The 23,487-nt window shown below is 42.1% G+C and overlaps 1 protein-coding gene across 1 annotated transcript in view; it reads right to left on the bottom strand.

Moving 5' to 3' along the window:
• The window catches only part of SYTL5 (synaptotagmin like 5), a 164,336-nt gene extending 141,226 nt beyond the window's left edge, over positions 1-23,110 (bottom strand). Inside the window, exon 1 of the mRNA XM_075059764.1 lies at positions 23,018-23,110. The gene's annotated coding sequence lies outside the window, so the exon portion shown is untranslated. The remainder of the gene's footprint in view (positions 1-23,017) is intronic.
• Positions 23,111-23,487: the final 377 nt, after the last annotated feature.

A 23,487-nucleotide genomic window follows, 5' to 3' on the forward strand; every position in this document is an offset into this window, starting at 1 on the left:
GGGGGAGGCACTTGGAGGCAGCCTCCCGGGGCTATGACAGTCCAGGCAGTACGGAATCTTTTCTCTTACACAGGAAGGGAGGGGGCTGAAGCCCCCCAGTTGCGATGATGAAGCTGGTTATTAGCCGTTCTGTCCTATCTACTGGGAGTAACCAGCAATGTGGTGTCAATGTCACCATGTTAAATATTGATGAGGATAGTGGGCAGTCCTACAGTACCGTCTACCACCGGGGAGGGGAGGGGAGAGGAGCGGATACTGCTCTTCACTGCTGCAGCATCGCGTCTACCAGCAGCATTCAGTACACATAGGGTGACACTGAAAGTAGTCAAGGAATGATTTCTTTCCTTTTCTTTCATGTGGTGGGGGGGGGGGAAAGAAACTGAGGAGCTGTTCCCTGAACATGCAGACACTGTGTTTGAACCTACAGACATTGGGAGCTCAGCCAAGAATGCAAATACTTTTCAGAGACTGCTGTGGACTGTGGGATAGCTGAGTCCTCAGTACCCCCTCCATCCATGAGGCATCCATTTGAGTCTCTAGCTTCCCGTTACGCTTGTCACGCAGCGCTGTGTATCCTGGAGATTTTTTTTTCAAACGCTTTGGCATTTCGTGTTCTGTAACGGAGCTCTGATACAACAGATGTGTCTCCCCATACAGCGATCAGATCTAGTATCTCCCGTACCGTCCATGCTGGAGCTCTTATTGGATTTGAGACTGCATCGCCACCCGTGCTGATCAGAGCTCCACGCTGGGCAAGCAGGAAATGTAATTCAAAAGTTCGCGGGGCTTTTCCTGTTTACCTGCGTGCTGCATCCGAGTTCAGATTGCTGTCCAGAGCGGTCAGTGTTGCACTCTGGGATACCGCCCAGAGGCCAATAACATTGATTTCCGTCCACACTAACCGTAATCCGAATTGTTAATATTGAATTTAGCGCTACTCCTCTCGTCGGGGTGGAGTACAGAAATCGATTTGAAGAGCCTTTTATATCGATATAAAGAGCGTTGTAGTGTGGACGGGTACAGCGTTAAATCGATTTAACGGCCATTAAATCGATGTAAACGCGTAGTGTAGACCAGGCCTCAGTTAGTGTCCAGCACCACAGTAGCACCGGCAAGTGGGGACTGCAATTGCAGGGATAGTCCTGCTCAGCCCCTGCAGACCGAGGATTGAGCATAGTCAGCTGCTCTAGGGAGATGGTGCATGCAGAGTCTGGTCAGCAGTAGGAGCTGTGAGGGGATGAAGCATGTTCAGTTAAGGTGGAATCTTCAGAAAATTTAACTGCCAAAACTCTAACAAGTCCTCTACTGAGAGCAAGCAAACCGATTTCAGGAGCTCTTAACTTCACAAAACATGGGTGAATTTTTATGAGAGGCCCCCTGGCAAATTTAAAATCTATGCTCCACAGCACAGAGGTGCTGGAGCTTCCTCATGAAGCAGCATATTTTTTTAAACATTGGACAAACCAGATATTTTCCCCCTAACCTCATTCTCAGAAACAGCGGAACTATTTTAGCTGAAACTTCCACACAAAAAAAGTCAGCCCGAGGCAGACATCTGGCATGGAAAAGTTCAACCCAAACTTTTAAGCTTGATAAAGTCACAAGCAACTGAAAACAGGGTCTTATAATGGGAAGTGTCAGGAAAGCTTAGCTATAAGTGTTGCTACCTGTGCCACCTAGAACACTTCTAGCCCAATTAACTCCTCCCATTCTCTTCCTTTCAATATGGTAAAGATTTTTGAGGTGTGTTCAGTCAGTACCCATGCCCCCACATGAACAATCAAATTCAAATTATAAGCACAGTTAAAATACTGTTCCTTTAGGAAAGAGAAGGAACAACACAAGAAAAAAGAAAATCATTTGAGCTCACCTTTATTTAGGTATAGACTAGGAAAAGCTGCACTAATATGGGTTATGAAAAGTACTTTCAAAGATTACAGTTGGTAGCTGTAAATCTTCGAGGCTACTCTATCCTTTTTGGTTTGGGGCTCCTTGCTCTTCCCCAGATGCCAGCAGCTTGTCACCTCAGTTTTTGTCACAGTATTTCTCTGTACTTTCTCATCACATACCCACGCTTGGCGGTCGTTCAGGGCAGGGAATGCATAATACGATTTTGTACAGCCATGCTACCGTGCCTAACTGTTCACACTTATGATGCCATATAAATAATAGTTGTATCTCAACTGGAGAAGAATAGTATAGTGAAAAACAACTACACTGTAGATTGAAGAAGTGACTCTCGGGATATAATTAGAGTTGTGAGCGGTTCTGCCAATTTGCTTTGCAGTGAATTGTGTGAGCATTTTCTTCAGTGTTGTTTCACATCAGTTTTCACAACATGCTCATGCCCCAGGCTCTACAGTGTTGGGTTTTGACAGACCCAATAACTAAACGCCACAGAAAAAAACTACTATGCTTCATTCAGTTTCAGCACTGAATCACGTCACTCCAGGAAGTTACAGAAACCTTAGCAAACCTACACAGACTTTTAAGCTTGTCATTAAAATTTGCCCAGGTCAGTTTCACATTGTTTGAGTTTTGATTAGCAGATTTTAAGAGTGCAGCTTTACCATGATAGTGGCTGAAGCTTCTATCTGTGAAGGAGGGGGGATAAATTAACCCTTCAATTGGAATCCCCTAAGCTTACCAACACAGACTTCCTCAGAGGATCCCCAAATACTGCACTGGAGTCCTTTGTGGCAGTCTTGGGAGGAACCCATTTAAAAAGGTAAATTCCACTCAATTGCTTTTAAGTACTGTGGGCCAGATTCTCAGCTGGTCTAAGTGTTTATGACTCTACTGACATCAGTGAGGAGAGGAGAAGTTAGAATTATGCTGATTTACATCCCCTGAAGATCTAACCTTGAGTGCTCAGTGCAGTTCCTAGCATCTCTGAAACCCAGCACCTCTAGTCAACATTAGGCTACAATGGCCAGGGAAAAGATACAGGGTACCCAGAAGTTACAAAGAATCAGCATGAGGCATAGGGATCTTAGCACAGATTAATAAAGTGTGCTTTTCCTTTGCAGAAGCCACATGGGACTTTGCTCAAGCAAAATCCTTCTGAGGTGAACTGAGTTAAAAATTCAGATTTCTTCTAGCTAATTTCAGAAATATCAAATTTTCACTGAACATTATTCTCCCTCTCAACTGTATTTCTACTTGTTCTGCTTTCATTTTGATGCCATTTTGAAGATGTCATTAGTGTAGAGCAAGTAGAATAGAGGTGTTAGGGGACAAGAGCTGAGAAAGCCTTGTTCTAAGTCAGCCATAAGAATGTTGGCATACTGTGGGGCCATGCAGGTACCCACAGCAGTGCTGCTGACTTCAAGGTATAAATTGTCTCTAAATCTGAAATAGTTGTGGGTGAGGACAAAGTCACAAAGTTCAGTCACCAGGTTTGCCATGATGGTATCGGGGATGCTATTCCTGATCGCTTGTAGTCCATCTTTGTGTGGAATGTTGGTGTAGAGGGCTTCTACATCCATAGTGGCTAGGATGGTGTTTTCTGGAAGAACACCAAAGGCCTGTAGTTTCCTCAGCAAGTCAGTGGTGTCTCAAAGATAGCTGGGAGAGCTCACAGCGTAGGGCCTGAGGAGAGAGTCTACATAGCCAAATAATCCTGCTGTCAGGGTGCCAATGCCTGAGATGATGGGGTGTCCGGGATTCCCAGGTTTATGGATTTTGGCTAGCAGATAGAATACCCCTGGTCAGGGCTCTAGGGTTGTGTCAGTGTAGATTTGTTCCTGTGCTTCTTCATGGAGTTTCTTGAGCAGATGGTGCAGTTTCTTTTGGTAATCCTCAGTGGGGTCAGAGGGTAATGGCCGGTAGAATGTGGTGTCAGATAATTGTCCAGCAGCCTCTCGTTCATTTTCCAAACTATTTCCCCGATACTGATTTCCCCCTACTATTACGCACACCTTCTTGTCAGCTGTTTGAAATGGGCCACTCTCATTACCACTACAAAAGTGATTTTTTCTCCCTTGGTATCCTACTGTTAATTGAATTGTCTCGTTAGACTGACTTTCCACTTGGTAAGGCAACTCCCATCTTTTCATGTGCTATGTAATTATATCTGCTACTGTATTTTCCACTCCATGCATCTGATGAAGTGGGTTATAGCCCATGAAAGTTTATGCCCAAATAAATTTGTTAGTCTCTAAGGTGCCACAAAGACTCCTCGTTGTTTTTGCTGATACAGACTAACACGGAAACCTGTTTACATACAAGCTTCAACTTGTCAGTTACCAATGCAGTGTATCTGCATGCTCACATGACTAAGTCAGACAGAAATCCTTCTGAAACATTTGGATAGCTGGCAGTAATCAAATTCAATTAGAATAAACTTGGAGAGTGGAGGTTGTGGTATCTAAGTGAGTACAGAGTATCCTTTTCATTACAAGTATAGTCCACCAATGCTCTGTTGCCAGGCTATCTTAAAGTGAGTCCTCCTTCCCTGGACAGCACTTTAAAAACACAGAAGCAACGTTTGGATGTGCAAGTTCCTGTGTGCCTGAAAAAGAGCTATGAATCAGGAAGTAAAAATATTCTAGAAACTCTCTCTAAACTGCAGAGCACAAACTCTTACCTCTCACTGACCTCTTTTCATTTTCCTCACTTCGATATGATCAGTGGCGTTTCTAGACATTTCGCCTCCCCAAGCACGGCGGCATGCCGCGGGGGGCACTCTGCCAGTTGCTGGCCCTGTGGCTCCGGTGGACCTCCCGCAGGCGAACCTGCGGAGGGTCCGCTGGTCCTGGGGCTTCGGTGGACCTCCCGCAGGTGTGCCTGTGGAGGGTCCGCTGGTCCCGCGGCTCCACCGAAGCTGCAGGACCAGCAGACCCACCGCAGACATGCCTGTGGGAGGTCCACTGGAGCCGCAGGACCAGCAACTGGCAGAGCGCCCCCCGCGGCATGCCACCCCAAGCACACGCTTGGCGTGCTGGGGCCTGGAGCCGCCCCTGAATATGATGCTGCATAATTCTGCTGCTGCCACTCGTTCGTCCCAAATCACCATTTAGTAGTCATATAAAAATAATAGTTTGTAAATCATACAATATGAGGAAAAAAGCAGAACTAGAAGAGTAATAATAAACCCCCTCCACACACATTATATATGAGACAAAGAAAGAAGAGAATGTAAATATTCATATTTTTTTGCTAAGCTCCCATAAAAAGAAAACTGAGGTCATTTTTTCTCCACAAACGTTACATAACACACTGCTTTCTAGGCCTCATCCTTATTTTCTCCCTTTAGATTCTTTGTTCAAGCATGATGTTAAAATATCCACTTTATTACTGTACACTGTATATTCTTTTGACTTATAACTCTTTGCTATATTTTCCATGGTTACAAGAACACAAAATTACATGGAAATAACAAACATGGTAGGATCCTACATTCACACATCAAGGCCAAAGAATATCAGTAATAACGAGAAGACAGAACTCTTAGCTTTCTCTCACAGTGTTTTATACAAGACTAATAATGGAATGTGAACTCATTACTGTCCTCAGGAAGGAACTTTGTTGTACAATATATATTTCCATAGTTAACTTAAAAAAAAATTAAGCTTGCATACTAACTTCAGGCAGTTTTTTGTTCATATTCCTTGTTCATGAAGCCTCCAGCTCTAGCCTTGATACAAACCACAATTAAACTCTGATAATGAACTTCGAGTGTTCTACAGTACTCTTGACAACTATGTACCTTACCTGGGAGTATGAACCCTGTGCTACATGACACAGTTTACATCAACCAAACTCTGTAAGCGTCTACACTAACATGTAGCTCCCACAAATGTAACTAGCCCACTACATCAACTTAACTCCACCTCCTTGAGAGGCATAGCACCTAAAATCAATATAGTTAGGATGACTCAGTTGCTTATATTGAATGTTGCTGGCTTTCAGAAACCATTCCACCATGCTTCACACAGGCAGTTAAATTGGTGCAAGAGGCCCTGGTGAGGACGTGCACAGCTGACACCAGGAGCATAGTGTGGACGTGTAAAACCGATTAAATTACAGTGGTGGCTATACAAAGACGTAGCTTAGGTTGACTTAATTTTGTAATGTAGACTTGCCCTTAATTACAGGAAATCCAAGCTATCAGAAGACAATAGACTTGAGAATAGTCATAATAAAGTAAAACATTCGTAAAGTATTCGTTACTGGTGTTAAGAGAAAATTTCTAATGCAAAGAAAAAAATATACACCATGAATTTACATGCATTTATTACCCAGTTTTGAGATACTGATTCTATCCTTTAGCTTTCACCTGTATGAATGAGACATAGCTCCTTTGATTTCAGTGTAAAATGAACGTAAATGAGAGGAAAAATAGACTCACTGCATTTAGTTATCCCTATCTTAGTGCTGAAAAATAGAGCAAAATATACATCCAGATTCCTGTAAAACCACATCAAATTTTACCTGGAGTCTTCCATGCCTTTGCAGAGTCTTTACATTATTATGTTTCCCTTTCCATTCCTGTTCTTGATCCTGGAATACTACTTTAAATAACCTGCTCCTGTGAACTGCAGCTTCTTCTTTCATCTGTATCTAGATGGAGACGGCCTAAAGAGGAGCTTTTGTAAATGCCAAAAGCAAAGGCTGGATCAAAACACATGCAAGTATTGTTTAGGATGCATCAACCTGATCAACAACATAGATTAAAAGATAATAAATCATCCTTTCATTATGTATGGCCTTCCAGCACATCAGAGTAATGAATCTTATGTCTGAACAGCATTTCTTACATTTAAATTTTTTTGCTACACGAGCAACATACCCAATTTAAAAAAAAAAAAAAAGCTTGGAAATAATGGATTTCAAATTTGAGACTGCTAGTAATTCAAGAAATGAGTGGGCTGTATTACTGGATGGTCTTTTCAGCGTCAAAGAAAAAGATTTTTGCTTAATTTTTATGTTGAGAAACGGTTGTACTTCTATTGACATGAATACTTTCTGAATTTAAGAAGGTAAAGGGAAAAGGGCTGTAATTGGGATACATGCTGCCTCAAAGAGGATTATAGCTCTGAAGAAGCCTCACTCAAAACATGCAAGGAATGCCGCAGCATTGATTCATAATATGATGAAAATAAGGTTGATCCACCACTATAAATAGTACCACTGTAGGCATTCCCAGCAGGGGCCAGGGACAGAATGAACCTGGAGACTCAGCTGTTTAGAAGGATACTTCCAAAGTGGAAGGAGACACATTGATGGGGGGAATGGGAAAGTTTTACAATAAATATAACTTTGGCTTGGTAACTCCAGTAAAGTAGCAGGGTGTAATGACTCTTTAAGATAGGTGATGCCAACCTCTGGACAGCACAGCTCACAGTCACAGAACATAGGAGTATAGGGAGAGGCATTTCATTTACAAAGAGCAAAGTGGAAGCAAGTTAAATTGAACAAGGGGAACTTTATTAAACCCTGTGGATGTCTCATCAATAACAGTTCCTCCAGATTTCCTGGTGACCCATCAATAACAGTCCCTCCCTCCGATTCCTGTTCCACTGATCTTGATACAAACATAGTCATTAAGGGAAGACAATGCATAGTCTGGGAAGCAATTCCAGACTAATGCCTTTGTTTAGGGCCCAAAACTAGAGATCTCAGTCGTTAAGTGCAAAAGCTCCAAAGACCTAGGCTATTTAAATGTCCTTTCAAACCTAACTCTGCTCTGAGACGTGACTAGTTAAAACAGTACTACTTATTCAACATTTCTGTTCATTACACTTATTCAGAAAAAATAACTGTTTATTTCAGGGACAAAATAAATTTTTCACTACTAGCATTCTTTGCTATTATTAACACAGGGATTTAGATCATATTAATTAAGAAGCCTTTATTTATCACCACAGGAAATACACTCCCATGCCAACAGTCTCTTCAAGTGGGAGCAAGATTCAGTTCCGCCTTGCGTATCATCGGCGTAACTGTTAACCAAGGGCTTGTCTACATGGGAAGTTACTCCAATGTAGCTATTCCTGATTAATTTCACATGGACGTTCTTATTCCGGAGTCAGAGTACCTTATTCCAATTTAGCTTAATCCACTTCAAGCACTTTTATTATAAAACAAAAACACCCAAACATGAAGCTAATCAGAAACAGAGAAACTACTTTAAATTCACACCCTATCTTATTCCAGATTAATTTTCCAAGTGAAGACAAGCCCTAAATTCCAATTGCAGAGACAAAAATCTGCCCTAAATTATACTTATGTAACACCTCACTGTAAATTGAACAAGGAAACAGTGAACAAGCAGAACGTCAAAGTGCCTCTTTTCCCTCTCTCCTTATTCAGAGCAGAACTGCATTTTGAGAATGTTAGAAATATCACCAGCAATCATCTGCTCTGTTGTCCTGATCCATTGCTCACTGAAATCAATGGGAAAACTTCCATTAGCTCCTGATTCAATACCCACTGGCCTGAATCAAGGGCTGAACTATTGTTATTTCTAAATACCAGTCCTTATAGAGAGTGTGATATATTACAGCAAACTGATTAAATATTAAAACTCTCAATATGCGTCATAAAATATCCAACAGAAACCTACAAAATTTCAGTTTACAATACTTTTAGTAATCATTGTTCTATTGTTAATTATCAGATACTTAACTGAGAACATGCAATTAGCAAAACTCATTTTCCCATTACGGTTCTCATTTTGACATATCCCTCCCTCAACTTCAGCACAAAAAAAACTGACCTACCTGAAATTTCATGTGAGGTCTTAGCTCAGGGTACAGCTTTTCTTGAAAGTCTGGGGCAATTCAGAAAAAGTGTCATAAGAAAATTCCTAAGCAAAAAACTTTATGATGGAGTTAAATTTGAACAGATATAACCTCTTTGGATAATGCCTTAGAACAACACTGAAGTTAAAAACCACAAGCCATAGATAAAAATCTTCAGGAAGCCAAGAAATCCAAAGTTAAGGTTACACCTTAAAACCAATTAGAAAACTGCACACTAAACCACCTCACTTCTGCTTCTCTATTATCATCCTCAAAACAACTAAAAACAAATAGATGGCTGCTAGTCTATACTATCATGCTACATTGGTGCAGCTGCACCCATTAAGCTGTGCCAGTGTAGAATATCTGCTGAAGACGTGTTATGCCGATCGGAGAAGTATTCTCCTGTTGGCATAATTACTGCACCTCAGCGGGAGGCAGAAGCTATGTTGGTGGGAAAGTGTGTCCCACTGACTTAGTGCTGGCATGGACACCACTTAGGTCGATGTAACTTGCATCGCTCAGGGAGGGTTTTTTCACACCTCTGAGCGACGTAAGTTACATCAATTTAAGCGGTAGCGTAGACAAGCCCAAACTATCTGCGAAAATCACCCAGCTTCATTTTGTCAGCAACATCACCCATCTTAATGCTTATTCTTATGGTGAACTGATTACACACTATAGTATCATCAAAACTAAACTCCACCTGTGTTTACACAGATTATGCATAATACTTCTGCTTTCTTTATGCCCGTATTCAATCCACTGAAAGATTTATTTTATCACTTCCTGAAGAGAAACAGAACACACCCAAGAGTCATTCTCACAGCACAAGATGAATGTGATGACTATTTACTATTTTCATTAGACACAGAACTAGCATATCTACAGAGAGACAACCACTAAATTCTAATTCTTAAAAATATAGGATTTACAGGGTAAAAGAAAGGAAGTATTACACAGTTTCAGAGATCAATATGAATAAAAGACAATACAATTCTGTAGTCTACACTCTTGGAAAATGCCTTTCAAGTAAGCTTGCATGTGATTTACAGTAAAATGTTAGTGTTAGAACTAAATTGCCTTAAATCCTGTTTAATGGATTTTTTTAGCTGGGAATTATGTACCCAATTGTGTGAAATGTTGAGTGGCACTTGGGGGAGCTCACAATCTTGGAAGCTTTGGAATCTCTCCATTACTTTAATAAATTGCTTGTCATAGTATCAGTTTCATGCTTAGTCATTTTTCTTAATAGCATTTACAGACTTTATGGGATCATATAAGTTAGACATGAGGAAAAATATTAAGAAAGAAGTATTATATTAGGCAATTTGTTTGTTCAATGCATCTCTCGCATTTTGAGAACACCATTAGAGATTTACAATATTTTCATTTGCAGTACCAATACATGGTCCAACCAAGTTTTAAAATGGCCTAGACAATAGGATACCCATTACTCATCTTGGGAGACTACTCCCACACCTAATATCAATCTATGTGAGTCATTTATCAGGCACCTCTCATTGGTTATTAAATTACTGTAGCACTCTGTCAGAAAACTCTTCCCAATATCCAACTCAAATACCATGACTCCTAGTTACAGCCTCTTGCTCCACATTAAACATCAAGTATCAGAGGGGTAGCCGTGTTAGTCTGGATCTGTAAAAGCAGCAGAGAATCCTGTGGCACCTTATAGACTAACAGACGTTTTGGAGCATGAGCTTTCGTGGGTGAATACCCACTTCGTCGAATGCATGTAGTGGAAATTTCCAGGGGCAGGTATATATATGCTAGCAAGCAAGCTAGAGATAACGAGGTTAGTTCAATCAGGAGGATGAGGTCTGTTCTAGCAGTTGAGGTGTGAAAACCAAGAGAGGAGAAACTGGTTCTGTAGTTGGCAAGCCATTCACAGTCTTTGTTCAATCCTGAGCTGATGGTGTCAAATTTGCAGATGAACTGAAGCTCAAACAGTTTCTCTTTGAAGTCTCTCGAAGTTTTTTGCTGCAGGATGGCCCCTTAAGGTCTGCTAATAGTGTGGCCAGAAGGTTAAGTGCTCTCCTACAGTTTTGTATATTGCCATTCCAATATCTGATTTGGTGCATTATCATCAGATATCAGGACCAGACTTCAAAGAGAAACTGCTGAGCTCAGTTCATCTGCAAATTGACACCATCAGCTCAGAATTGAACAAAGACTGGGAATGGCTTGCCAACTACAGAACCAGTTTTCCTCTCTTGGTTTCACACCTCAACTGCTAGACAGGGCCTCATCCTCCTGATTGAACTAACTTCGTTATCTCTAGCTTGCTTGCTAGCATATATATACCTGCCCTGGAAATTTCCACTACATGCATTACGAAGTGGTATCACTCCAGAAAGCTCATGCTCCAAAACGTCTGTTAGTCTATAAGGTGCCATTAAACATCAAAGCTCCTTCTCTGGTGTTTACTGGCTTCATATCTTTAGAGATTCATGTCCCTACCCCTTATCATTCCTTTTTAAGCTTTACATATTTGGCTCTTAATCATTCCTTGCAATTCATTACCCTTCAACACCTTCATCAGTGCTTTTTTCTATTAATTCCTTCAGAGGGTTAATATCTTTTTAGTAATGACTTACGCAACATTCTAATTATGCTCGCATCCAGAGCCAGAGGCTGTGATGTCACTAGATGTTTTTGTCCTAAGATTTCCTACTGGTGGTAGCAATGGTGGGGGCACCTTGGTCTACACTAGTGCTAACAGCAAACAGCCTTTATTAAAGCTAATGTTAAAAAAATGATATAATATATAGGTTGGGAAAAGAGTATCCGTACATCTGGGTATAGTGCTTAGATTATCCACAAATACAAAGTTAGTTTTTAAAAGTCATATGATACATAGAGTGCATAATCAGCAATAACCCAAATTTAGGTGAATAGATTTAACAATACAGTTTAGACAGTAGAATCTGAATACTCAGGTATATCACTCATGAAAAGTTGTACAGAGATTTGGTTGTGGAAAGCAGCGTATATCAATGAATGGAGACTGTCCCTCAGGCTCCTTCCCAGCAATTTATTTCCCTCTCCCTCAGCTCCTCCGTTACCCGACTCCATCAAGCCCTTGTTCTGCTTTTAAAGGGTGTAGGAAATATGGTTCTGTATTGTAGTTTAAATGAGTTATTACTCAGACTTCTGTATTAATATGCCTAGTAAGGAATCTATTTGTCAAAAAACATTTCCTGAATCTTTTTTCTTGTCTGTATTGTTACAGACATACTTGCTGCCAGGTATTTTGAAATAAATGACCAAAAATAATTGAAACTGGTGTGATGATACTGTGTTATTTTGACAAATAAAATATGCAGAATTTTAAAATATTGTGCGCAGAACTTTTATTTTTTTTGGTGCAGAATTCCACAAGGGGTACATTATGCAACACTTAAGTGTAAACAGCCCATGATGCAATCTTCTATAAACATTAATGGTTTCTAGGTTTCTCCTTCTCATCACGTATGCACGTTTTGGATTAATTCCTCTTAGATACATAGTGATCCAGAGAAATGAGTTAAAAAGGCAGAAAATAAGACTGACACTTAAAAAATGTATTATTCCTTGTCCTCACTAACATTTACAATGTCTCTCTATTTCACATACGCAGATGTCATTAACTCCCTGTACTCCCTCTTGCAGATTATTAATGAAGATGTTTAAATCAATATTTTCAAACTGAGTGCCTAAAACTAGACTTCTTAATCCTTATTATGGCTCCAAAAAAAAGTGGACTGACATTCAGGAGTTCCTACCACCTGCAGCTCCCATTATCACTGGAAGCTAAGGGGGTGTTTAAATTTTATAAAAATCAGACCATTTAACTATATCTTAATAGTTATGGTCTTAAGTCTGGTCTTAATAAAAACCAGACTTGTCACTGACCCCTGACCCTTGAAGTACCTCCTCCGTCCAGTTTATGATGTTGTTTTTCTTATTATACTTTGCTTATGGTGCTTCAATATTAACCATACTGACTTGAATTAATAAGTATAAGATTTCACAGGATGCAATATTAAATGCTCCATTAAAATCCAGGTATTCACCACTTTACCTTGGCTACTAATTTTGTAATCCTATTTAAAAAAAAAAAAAAACAAGTTTCTCTGGTAAATTTTACTTTTGTAAGCCCATGCTTCTTATAACTCCATTTTTCTCTAGATCCTCTGTGATTTTTTCCTTAATATTTGTTCCATTACTTCACTAGGAAAGTGTCAGGATGGTAATTTCCAGGACACACTTTTCTTGCTTTGAAAATCTGCATGCTGTTCGCTTTTCTTCAGCCTTCTGGTACCTTGGCAGATGTCCATGACTTTTCAGAAATAGTTATTTTTTATCTTAAAAATGTGTTAAACATTAATATGCTGGAGAAGGTGGTTCAATTTCCTATTTCCCCCTTTACCTCTCCCCTCCTTCCAGGATCTGGGTTAGCTAGAGGAGGTACAGGCAAAGGAATAAATCCCTCAGAATGATGTAAAGTATTCCCCTTCCCCTTAAGGTTGATCTCACTATGCTCCTACAGTACAATGGCTTCAGAAATAAGGGACCAACTCGAACTCAAATCCCACTGTAGCACAAAAACCACCAGTCCTGTAATGTTGTAACTACTACTATTATTCCCAAAAAGCAGATCCAAATGACAGATGCAATGCTTTCAACCAGCATTTTCCCCCAGAGGTCTATCTAATGCCAAAGCCTTTGGAGATACCATTCCTCTTACAGCCAATGGCTTCCATAATATCTGGATGACACCCAGAAAGTCCAGTTATTTACAGGATGGAAGCAATGCATTCATGCTGCACTGTTCTATCCTCCAGTACATGCCCTGGCTACAAGATTGTTATGTACTGCTACTATGCACCAGACATGTACTGAATCCATTCTTTAAACTCTTTAAAAAGGGTGTTGGTTGTATCCTCGTAATTTGCAAGTACATTTCCTGTTTCCATGTTTCCCTACAGAATGAGTTGTAAGGGTCTAACTCTAATCTAAAGCCCTAGTAGACGTCTTTCAATTTACTTCAATGGAGCATTGATTATTAATCAGCCCATCACGCAATGCAATTTGTCCTCAAAGTATAGCCCCACCTCATAGCTTTCACCACAGCCTTTTAATAACTCCTCATATGCAAACTAATTATGTTGCCTCTGGGGTGGTGAGCGGATCTGAAACCAAGATATAAAGCAACATGTCTCCTTAAAGGAATAGTTGAAAACATTAAGTGTCATCCCTTTCTGTCTACAGCCACAGATACCTGAACATAGAATTTTCACAGGGAACAAAAAGATTCTAGAGACATATTTAAGTGGAGATAAAGAGTCATTCCCCTAGCCCTCCCCAAAAAACATGGTGCTCTCTTAGTCATGCTCCTGTTAACACGTGTTCTGGGAGTGGTATAGACTGTGAAGGACCTTTCATCTTTCTTCTAAAACCTACAGTTGTCAGCAATACAAAAGGTAACACTATCTAGGAAAAGATAAGACAGAAATTACAGCTGAAGTGAAAGGCCCAGATTGGTATCACAGAGGCAAATTACGGAAAAGTGACAGGGCACTGGACTAAGAAATCAGCTAACTGACTGTGCTCTCTTCTGGGTCAGAGACTCAGCCTCAGCACCTCACACATGGGAGACTGAACAGAATCCAGACCTGACCCTGACTCCCAGCCCCCTCTGTCTCAGGAGATGGCCCAATGGTACAAACTTGGACAGGAGAGGCTTGCCACAAAACAGAGCAGGCCAATTCCCTTTTGCACCCAGATGGGAACTTATTTGAAATAGTTCTACATCTGCACTGAAAATTTTTATGAACATTTGTAAGACACTGTTCTTCTTCGAGTGCTTGCTCATATCCATTCCAAGTAGATGTGCGCGCGCCGCGTGCACGTTTGTAGGAAGAATTTTCCCCTAGCAACACCCGGTGGGTCGGCAGGTGCCCCCTGGCGTGGCGCCGTTGCGGCACCGCATATATACCCCTGCCGACCCGCCCGCTCCTCAGTTCCTTCTTACCGCCCGTGTCGGTCGTTGGAACAGTGAAGTGCGCTTAGCTGACTCCCTTCCCTAGCTCTTCACTTTTTTGTCTTCTAAAGTTCATAGTTCTAGTTTGTAGACTGTTAGTTGTTAGTAGTATAGTAGTTGTTAGTATAGTTACTGTATATAGATAGAGGGCTGAGGTTCAATCTCCTCACCCTCGCCGGGGCCTGAGCTCATGCCTGGCTCTCCCAGTTTAAACAGTGCTCGGCTGTCCTGGCGATGCCTACGGGAGACCCCATGACGCTGTCTGCAGTGCCTGGGGGAATCCCACCTTACGGACAAGTGCCGTATTTGTAAGTCCTTCAAACCACGGACTAAAAAGGAGCGGGACTCTCGCTTGAAGCAGCTTCTGATGGAGGCGGCCCTGACCCCTGCAGCTTCGACACCAAGTGCGCCGCAGTCCGCACCAGCCAGAAGTGCTCCATCGGCACCGGAGACAGCCGGTACCGCCAAAACACCTCTGCACCAACAGTCTCTGGCACAGAAGTCAACCTGGCACCGCTCCCTGTCCCCGAAGGTTTGTTTCAGTTTGAATGCACTTGTGAATAATGCTATATCAAATATTTTCCAAAATACAGAAATCCTAGCTGTTTTCGAAGATATTTATATGTTGCTATTCATTTTGATAATTTCTTCACATCTGGGCTTTAGGCTGAAGTTAAAACTTCAAACACTTATCAATTTTTTAAAAAACAATAAATACACATATTATGTGCCTCAGGGTGGTAACCCACAGATACTGGAATAACTCTACAAGTTACAAAGCAAACAGATAACCAATAAAAGATTATCTGACCTTGCAGAACAGGCAACTAACAGTCATTTGCAAACCCTGTGGCAAAGACAGAGAGAGAGGGAGATGGGGAAATCAACTGGCAAAGAAACACAAAGAGGGAGAAATGTTAGGGCCCTGGAAGTAGCCCTGGAAGATGGAAGATTGCTCTTTTTTAGCTTCTAAGAACATATTCCACCAATGACTTCTAAATGCTTCTCATTAATCTACAACTTAACCACCATGCTGGGACTCAAACCATTCTCTCTCCTTCCAGGTGGGCCTTCCTCTCACTTCAGCCATACCTGATCTATTCTGCCACTCTTTGCCTTTCTGGCTTTGGAAAAGGTCATAAATTTCCCCCTCCTTCACACTATGCTACAAGTTCCATTTGCTAAGGAAAGGCAATAAGGTTAGGAGATAGACAAAACAAGGTGTTCAGTCACTACGTAATCTTGTGCTGCAGTTTTCCTTAAAGCTTTCAGTGCAGTGAAATTTTTTTTTCAAAGCTGTATAAACAGCATGTCTCACCAGTGAATGCCAGAAAAAACATTATTCAGTGGGTGGAAAATCTTCCTCTCCTTGTTAAAGTGAGCTAGAAGAGAGGAGTAACCACCACCTAGTGAGAACATGTCTACATATTAGGCTGCACACCAAGACAGGTTTTTCCACCTCACCTGCTATCACTCTTGGGCATTGTTTGGATAGAAAGAACTGTAGGCACAGCATCCACTGTCACTAATCAGGTCCACCTCCTCTGTGATCCTACCAGAGGACATTTTCTCTCCTCTTCTCTACCACTGCACTGGCTGGTCAAGCAAGAATGTTAATTCTCATTTTCAGCATTTCTCTCTCAACTTCTTGAATCAGATTTCCCTTTGTATCAGATAGCTGCATTTAGAGTTTTCAAATGCATTCTAATTTAAAGGTTTAGCTACCACTTCATTCCCCCCATCCCTTAAGATTCCCAGTATCTGAAAAGGTTATTGGAAAAGAGAACAACTGCCTCCCTTGGTCTATATGCCTTTCTCAAAAGTGGTTGCTCAGTGCTACTCTCCTTTCCACTCCCTCTTTCATTTATCCTCCCTGACAGACTAATCCTTTAAATTGCTTGGTTGCACAGAATGCACCAACCTAGGCAAGAATGTGACTCACTGATGATCCTTAAAACATAAAAGCCATATCATACACACCAGGCTACAGCTAAAACTGTATAAACAAGTGAAACTCCACTGGAGTTACAGCAGATCACACAAGCTCAGACTTCGGCTAAAGATCACCAGCTAATAGAATAACTTCTTCCATCTCAGTCGTGACACTGCTTTGCTTCCATTACCCACTTAGCCACAGTTCTCCAGTTCCACACATGGTTCCCTATCTTCAGGGGATGAAATTCAAAGAAGAATGGAAATAGTTACTACTTCAGCTGGAAAACATAATGCATGCTTTTAGTTTTCTGCTTTCCACCTCTTCTCTGTTCCACCTGCAACCATCTCTTCTCCAAAAACACAAAAATGGTCCACTTCCTTTTTTTTCTGTTTATTAAGTTAGCAATAAATGAGATTCTGCAGAAGTGGCAAGCACTTTGTAATTAAGAACATGCTTAGGTATTTGCAAGATTGAAGATCAAGTAAATCCAATTATATCTAATTAGAGCTCAAGCCTTAAATACTCACACAAACGAGTTACTGTACTCAGAAACATAGCCTAACTAAACCCAACATCTTGAACTCAATAGAACTACTCACAAGTTATTCATGTGTATCTTGTTTGCAGGATCAGACCTTAAAACATTAAATAAGATCACTTGTAACTGGCTACATTCTTCTTTCCACTCTAATAATGCATTGTCAGCCAAAAAATAAAAAATAAAAGAAACTTCTGCAGTAAGCTTTATCATCAAGAACAAGACTGGTGATGAATAATCCCCCTCAAAGAGCTGCATATTTGAAAACTGATAATTGATTTAGAAAGCAAACAACAAAGTAAATGTGTTGAAATCCTTAAAAACTAAAGTACATCAATAAATGAACAAGACACATAAATATTCAAAATGTGGAAAGCTCTCCCTCAATTTTTGTAACCAGATTCATAAAGTTATTTTTTTTAATTATTTGAGCAATATGCATATAAATATTAATATTGTGTATAATTATGTGGATATGGGGAATGTGGAGGATGTGATATATCTTAACTTTAGAAAAGCTTTTGATATAGTCTCCCACAATATTCTTGCCAGCAAGTTAAAGAAGTATGGATTGGATAAATGGACTATAAGGTGGATAGAAAACTGGCTAGATTGTCAGGCTCAAGGGGTAGTGATCAACAGCTCGATGTCTAGTTGGCAGCCAGTTTCAAGTGGAGTGCCCCAAGGGTCGGTCCTGGGGCCAGTTTTGTTCAACGCCTTTGTTAATGATCTGGATGATGGGATGAATTGCACCCTCAGCAAGTTTGCAGATGACACTACGCTGGGGAGAGTGGTAGATATGCTGGAGGGTAAGGATAGGGTCCAGAGTGACCTAGACAAATTGGAGGATTGGGCCAAAAGAAATCTGATGAGGTTCAACAAGGACAAGTGCTCAGTCCTGCACTTAGGAAGGAAGAATCCCATGCACTGCTACAAACTGGGGACCGACTGGCTAGAATAGCAGTTCTGCAGAAAAGGGCCTGGGGATTACAGTAGACGAGAAGCAGGATATGAGTCAGCAACGTGCCTTCATTGCCAAAAAGGCCAATGGCATATTGGGCTGTATTAATAGGAGCATTGACAGTAGATCAAGGGAAGTGATTATTCCCCTCTATTTGGCACTGGTGAGGCCACACCTGGAGTACTGCATCCAGTTTTGGTCCCCCCACTACAGAAAGGATGTGGACAAATTGGAGAGAGTTCAACAGAGGGCAACGAAAATGATTAGGGGGCTGGGGCACATGACTTATGAGGAGAGGCTGAGGGAACTGAAGTTATTTAGTCTGCAGAAGAGAAGAGTGAGGGGGGATTTAATAGCAGCCTTCAACTACCGGAAGGGGGGTTCCAAAGATGAAGAAGCTTGGCTGTTCTCAGTGGTAACAGATGACAGAACAAGAAGCAATGGTCTCAATTTGCAGTGGGGGCGGTCTAGGTTGGATATTAGGAAACACTACGGAGTGGTGGAATCTCCTTCCTTAGGGGTTTTTAAGGCCCGGCTTGACAAAGCCCTGGCTGGGATGAATCAGTTGCTGTCGGTCCTGCTTTGAGCAGGGGGTTGGACTAGATGGCCTCCTGAGGTCCCTTCCAAACCTAATCTTCTATGATTCTACAACAGCTACACACACACTCGCCACAATCCTGAAATCAGATCCTTGCACATGGACTCTTGCACTCCAAACAGCTCCATTGCAGTCAGTTGTGCGCCCTGCAGGAACAAACATCTGCCCACCTAGATTGAATTGCAGTTAGGGGTCATACACGCTCAAACATAAAAAGCTAGAAACTAACGAGCAAAACTTCGAAAGAGTTAGTCCAAATCAAACTACTTTTTTGGGAGGGATGGGAGGGCAATCTTGAGGCATCATTGCCCCATGTCCTTTTCTGAGTCAGTGCTTCCTAGGATACAGTTCCCCATCACATGAGCATGGCTTGCATTCTTTGTTCCTAGATATGGGACTTAACATTTGACTGTCCTGAAATGTGTATTGTTTGCTTACACACAGTTTACCAAGCAAGCCAGATCCTGCTGTATCAATGACCTGCCCTGTTCATTATTTACAACTCTTCCAATGTGTGTGTCATCTACAAACTTCATCAATAACGGTTTTATTGTTTTTCTTCCAAGTCATTGATAAAAATGTTAAAAAGCATAGGGCCAATCACAAATTCCTATGGGAGTCCACTGGAAACACACCCATGATAAACAATGGCAATTAGTTCTCTCTCTCCCTCCTCTCCCATTTTGTAGAACACTGTAAAAGATAAATAGCATCAATAAAAATAGGATGGTTACAGCCAATCACTTCCAATTTATAGAGCATTTTTATATTGGGGGGAAAAGAGGTTGGCTCACAGGTCTGTATTACTATGAATTCTCTCATCCCCTTACGCCCCTACTCTACTTGTGCTACGTTGATGTCATCTTCATCATCTGGACTCATGGGAAGAAGGCCCTTGAGGAATTTCACCAAGATTTCAACAATTTCCACCCTACCATCAACCTCAGCCTGGACTAGTCCACACAAGAGGCCCACTTCCTATACACTACAGTGCTAATAAGCAATGGTCGCATAAACATCACCCTATATCAAAAACCTACTGACCACTATACTTAGATTTTTTTCCCCAATGGGAACAATAATTTGATTCACAATAAATTCTTTGGCCTTTTACCAACTGAAAGGGTAATGGGTATGTTTAAATTCTCCACAGTAATGACCCAAACCTGCAATGTTCCAGAGACGTGGATCTCCAATTTACTAGAGATTGATGGCAGCCCTGTCGGTCCCAGGATAGGAGAGAAACACCTCTCTAATTTACCAGACAAGCAGACCTCAGCAATCAATTCAAAGGACAGTTTATCATCCACATGTGCCAGTATCACCCTGACAGGTTTCCGAGTGGTAGCTGTGTTAGTCTATATCAGCAAAAATAACGAGGAATCCTTGTGGTGCCTTACAGACTAACAAATTTATTTGGGCATAAGCTTTCGTGGGCTAGAACCCACTTCATCGGATGCATGAAGAGAAAGATACAGGCACAGGTATAAATACATGAAAGTATGGGGGTTGCTTTACCAAGAGTGAGGTCAGACTAACGAGATAAATCAATTAATACCCCCACAAACATGATACAGTTCTGCAGTGACCTAGAATCCTACTGTCAACATCTCCGACTCAAGGAATATTGCCAACATACCACTAAACAGCACACTAACACACAGGAAGCTTCCTACCAACACTACAAAAAGAAAGATTCTGCATGGACACTTCCTGAAGATTGAAGCAACAGGCTGGACTTCTACATAGAGTGCTTCTGTCAACGTGCACAAGCTGAAATTCTGGAAAAGCAACATCATTTGCCCCATAACCTCAGCCATGCAGAACATAACCCTCCACAGCCTCAGAAACAACTCTGACAACATAAAAAAACTAATAAAGGAGGTCCTGTAGACATCATGAATAGGTCGGAATATGAACAAGAGGCTGCTAGACAACTCTCTGACACCACATTCTACAGGCCATTACCCTCTGACCCCACTGAGGATTACCAAAAGAAACCACAATATCTGCTCAAGAAACTCCTAAAGAAGCACAGAAACAAATCGATACAGACACACCCGTAGAGTCTCGACCAGGAGTATTCTACCTGCTACCCAAAATCCATAAACCTGGGAATAACGGACGCCCCATCATCTCAGGCATTGGCATCCTGACAGCAGGATTATTTGGCTATGTAGACTCTCTCCTCAGGCCCTACGCTACCAGCACTCCCAGGTATCTTTGAGACACCACTAACTTCCTGAGGAAACTACAGTCCTTTGGTGATCTTCCAGAAAACACCACCCTGGCCACTATGGATGTAGAAGCCCTCTACACCAACATTCCAACAAAGATGGACTACAAGCCATCAAGAATAGCATCCCCAATACCATCACGGCAAACCTAGTGGCTGAACTTTGTGACTTTGTCCTCAACCACAACTATTTCAGATTTAGGAACAATGTATACCTTCGAGTCAGCGGTACTACTATGGGTACCCGCATGGCCCCACAGTATGCCGACATTTTTATGGCGGACTTATAACAACACTTCCTTAGCTCTCGTCCCCTTATGACCCTACTCTACTTGCACTACACTGATAACATCTTCATCATCTGGACCCAGGGGAAGGAGGCCCTTGACGAATTCCACCAAGATTTCAATGATTTCCACCCTACCATCAACCTCAACCTGGACCAGTCCACAAAAGAGGCCCACTTCCTAGACTCTACGGTGCTAATAAGCAATGGTCACATAAACACCACTCTATACCGGAAACCTACTGACGACCATACTTACCTACATGCCTCCAGCTTTCATCCAGACTACATCACACGATCCATTGTCTACAGCCAAGCTCTAAGATACAACTGCATTTGCTCCAATCCCTCAGACAGAGACAAACACCTACAGAATCTCTATCAAGCGTTCTTAAAGCTGCAATACCTACCTGGTAAAGTGAAGAAACAGATTGACAAAGCCAGGATACCAAGAAGTCACCTACTACAAGACAGGCCCAATGAAGAGAGTAACAGAATGCCACTAGTAGTCACCTATAGCCCCCAACTAAAACCTCTCCAGCACCTCATCAAGGATTGACAACCTATCCTGAAGGAAGATCCCTCGCTCTCACATACCTTGGGAGACAGGCCAGTCCTTGCCTACAGACAGCCCCACAACCTGAAGCTAATACTCACCAGCAACTACATACCACACAACAAAAACAAAAACACAGGAACCAAACTCTGCTACAAACCCAGGTGCCAATTCTGTCCACATATCTATTCAAGGGACACCATCATAGGACCTACCCACATCAGCAACACCATCTGGGGTTCATTCACCTGCACCTCTACCAATGTGCTATATGCCATCATATGCCAGCAATGCCCCTCTGCCCTGTACACTGGCCAAACCGGACAGTCTCTACGCAAAAGAATAAATGGACACAAATCTGACATCAGGAATCATAACATTCAAAAACCAGTAGGAGAACACTTCAATCTCTCTGGTCATTCAATAACAGACCTAAAACTGGCAATTTTTCAACAAAAAAACTTCAAAAACAGACTCCAATGTGAAGCTGCAGAACTGGAATTAATTTGCAAACTGGATACCATCAGATTAGGCCTGAATAAAGGCTGGGAGTGGCTGGGTCATTACAAAACCTAAACTTAATATCCCCAATACTAATTTCTCCCTACTGTTACTCACACATTCTTGTCAACTGTCTGTAATGGGCCACTCTTTTACCATTTCAAAAGTTATTTTTCCTGCCTTGGTATCCTGCTGTTAATTGATCTATCTGGTTAGACTGACCTCACATTTGATAAAGCAACCCCCAGCCTTTCATGTATTTATACCTGCTCCTGTATTTTTCACTTCATGCATCTGATGAAGTGGGTTCTAGCCTAGGAAAGCTTATGGCCAAATAAATGTGCTAATCTCTAAGGTGCCACAAGAACTCCTCCTTGTTTTTGCTAACATCACCCTGATTAGCTCTCACTAAACAGAAAGAGAAAAGACAGAACAGCCTTTTTTCTCGGTTACTCCTGTATCTTTAAAGTCAAGGACCTCGCTTTGCCATCGGTATTACCTTTCCCCCGCTTCTATATCTGATTTCTACTCTTCGTGTTCCTTCCCTAGCCGCCCAGAAAGCGACGGTCCCGTCGCATCCGCCCCGGAACTACCATTAAGAAATGCACTTACCGGGAATCACCTCAGCCAAGAGGCTTGTTCTGGCAGCAGCCCCCTTTACTGCCGAGGCAACTAAGAGCAGCTGGTGGCAACTCTGTTAATTCAGCTGAGCTGGGAAGCAGAGCGCTCGCTCCAGCCCTCGCCGCCTAACGCTACACACACACGGGCAGGGCTGGGGTGCCACAGCGAGCCCCGGCACCGGCCCCAGCAGCAGCAGCTCCTCACGCCGGAGCAGTGGGAGCAGCCCCGCTCGATGGCGGTAGCGCTGGGGAGCAAGGGAGGTTGGCTCGGTGCAGATCTCCGGGGGCAAGTTTCCCCGGGGCTGCCCGCGGTGGAAACGCACAGGCAGCTCGCTGGGCACCTGCCCCCGGGGAGCTCCCTCTGCAGGCGGCGGGCGAGCCCAGAGCCCAGCGAGATGGCGGAGGGAATGGCTGGGGGTCAAGCCCCCTTTCCCAGAGCGTGATGCGCGCAAGCTGCCGCTT

Source organism: Chelonoidis abingdonii, chromosome 1 (genome assembly GCF_003597395.2).
Source record: "Chelonoidis abingdonii isolate Lonesome George chromosome 1, CheloAbing_2.0, whole genome shotgun sequence".
NCBI classification, from domain to species: Eukaryota; Metazoa; Chordata; order Testudines; family Testudinidae; genus Chelonoidis; species Chelonoidis abingdonii.